At 39.0% G+C, this 2,500-nt stretch overlaps 2 long non-coding RNA genes across 4 annotated transcripts in view; one reads left to right on the forward strand and one right to left on the reverse strand.

Moving 5' to 3' along the window:
• The window catches only part of LOC137970886 (uncharacterized), a 26,277-nt gene that overhangs the window by 12,387 nt on the left and 11,390 nt on the right, over window positions 1-2,500 (forward strand). The gene's annotated exons all lie outside the window — the stretch shown is intronic.
• The window catches only part of LOC137970887 (uncharacterized), a 13,279-nt gene that overhangs the window by 10,145 nt on the left and 634 nt on the right, over window positions 1-2,500 (reverse strand). Inside the window, exon 1 of the long non-coding RNA XR_011116888.1 lies at window positions 2,409-2,500. This exon is cut by the window's right edge and continues 634 nt beyond it. This is a non-coding gene — a long non-coding RNA (uncharacterized lncRNA). The remainder of the gene's footprint in view (window positions 1-2,408) is intronic.

Genomic DNA, 2,500 nt, shown 5'->3' on the forward strand with positions numbered 1-2,500 from the left:
CCACAATTTCTTGTAATCTCGCAATCTGATTGGCTAATTTGCCGTTGTCGAAAAGAGTCTAGACAACGCTGCTCGCGTCATGCTTGCGTCAATTTGTCACGCAATGCAATAGCCAATCAGGAACGATCATTTTGGAAAAAAAAACCAATCATATTGCGAGAAAGTTATGGACAACGCTTGCTCTTTCGTCGTGTAATGATTTTGGTCACGCTCTGAAATGAAAACTTCTTTGGCGGTGAATATTATGGTAAAAAACAAATCGAAAGTGGTTCACCGTTGTCTGTACTCTTATCGACAACGATATTCGTCATCACAGAGGTCAAAATTCGTTGTGGACTCACCAGGCGCACAACATTTTGACCACTGTGATGACGAATATCGTTGTAGATAAGAGTAAAGACAACGCTGAATCACGTTCGATTTGTTAGTTATACGTGACAATTTGAGTGTGTTATAAGAAGAGCGGAAGATCGCCGACCTACTTCTAGTAGATGGCACTTGATGATGATGATGATGATGATGATCAGTGATACTGTGTGACTTGTACGTCGTGACGAGAGATATCTGTTGCTCATCTGTGCCAAAAAACAGTCACGCAATTATTTTTTTGTTTAGGAGGCAATCACACCTTGAATACAGATTAAAAACAACTAGGAAACTAGCGAATGTTCTTGTTTTACTTTTCTATGATGTCTGAATTCTCCTGTCGCCAAAATGAACAAGATATAGAGCGCATCATGTTCCCCATTAGCACTGAAAGGTCATTTACATAGTTTTTATTTCTTTGACAGTCATGAATCCTCTTTTTAAAATATAAACATTTAGTAAAATCCAACTAGTGGTCTATTATCAATGCTGCGTTCTGATTGGTTGAGCTACTAGTAGGCTATTTGTTAATCAAACAGTTAACACAAAAGAATTTTTAATTTTAGTTCTGCTCGGCTGTTATTAACATTCTTTCTTTTTTATTTTTTTCGCTCGACTAGAGCAGCTTGGCGTTCGTTTTCGAATCAATAGCAGCAGTGCGGAGTAATCGACTCTTGACTTAGGATCGGGAACTAGACAACCAAGCCTTTTAGAAAGTTTTTGGGAAGTTTTTATCTACCTTGCGATCAGGCATCTTAGGGGTACTAAGAAAGTCTCCTGTTCCTTACCGTCCCTAAACAAGGAGGCACAAACTAAATCTCAGGTAGTGTTCCCCAGTGTATCAAATTTTACTCTTTGGATGGCTTAAATTTTGAGATAGGACGCAGCTCTTTAGAACCTCTAATTTCATTGGATCCCTTTAGGAAGCAGCTCCATTGTTTTCAGAGTTAGGGTGCATTGCTTCTTTTGTATCGTTCTTTGTGTCCATTTTTTTCTGAAACTTACCTTTCGTTAGATGAATTCTGTTAACTAATGAAGGCCCACAAAACACAACCTACGTCCTAGAAATGTGTTTGTTCAACAAAATGCTACTACCGCTGTAAACGAAAACAGCTGTCTTGGAAGAGCTGCATGTGTCGCAGGTTAAATTTGATTTCAGGTCAATTTGTTTCAACCAACGTCAGTTTTTGTGCCAACCTAGCATTTCCGGTATTATGTATAGTTTTCTTTCCCTTCAGCAAGGCAGGAGGGACTTAAACTTATTAAGAGGGAACGCTCTGGTTCAAATGAGGCGATGGTTATAACAATTGTAGGGAGGGGTACGATAAGGCATCGCCTCGCCTCCCCAACAAAATAGCTTTCAAGACCTCGCAATCCAGCTATGTTTTAAGTGCTACTATGATCAATAAATCACTTCCCTTTTTCTTCAGGTTTTGAAAGTGAGATTGCTTAACACTTGACTGGCAAAATTTTGAGCTTTGATTTTTATCCAAAGGTTGTCTACTTTGAGTGTAAGTTTTTGACTACACGGTCCGCCATTACTCACGTTCCAAAATGACCGACTTGACCTCAGAGAGTTGGATCTTGGGAAAAGGGACGTCATTTACTTACTTGCTTAAAATTACAGCGTATAAACGCATCTTATTATATATGCAAAACACGAGTTAAAAAGTCTGAAAGCCCGAAACTCTCGTGCTGCATAATTAATTCAGCCGGTACACACGCATCGCATTCTTAAACTATTGAGTCTTTGACGTCACTTTCTCCTCGATCCAGCTCTCTCAAGATTTTGAAGTCAGTAATGGCGGACACTTAAATAGGAAAATTCCTTAAAATAAACAGGTGCCTTTTTAATCAAGGCTTAAAACGTGGGTCACTTACTGTTTAGTTAACATTGTTTTGAAATCCAAGTAAAATTTTAAAAAAAAGTTTTAGTCATAATGGCACTAGGCGAACGGGACTTAGTCGTTGACCAATACTGCAAAATAATTACAATCCCGTTCGAAACTGTGACATAAGGAGGAAAAGCGTTTCCTCGTTACCTTTTGAAGATTGGAAAAAAGTCCTCTAAGAGCAACAGATAAAACCATCGCTTGCAGCCTTTACTCCCCAATTGCTGGTCTGAACGTAGAGC

This window comes from Montipora foliosa, chromosome 9 (assembly GCF_036669935.1).
Source record: "Montipora foliosa isolate CH-2021 chromosome 9, ASM3666993v2, whole genome shotgun sequence".
NCBI lineage: Eukaryota > Metazoa > Cnidaria > Anthozoa > Scleractinia > Acroporidae > Montipora > Montipora foliosa.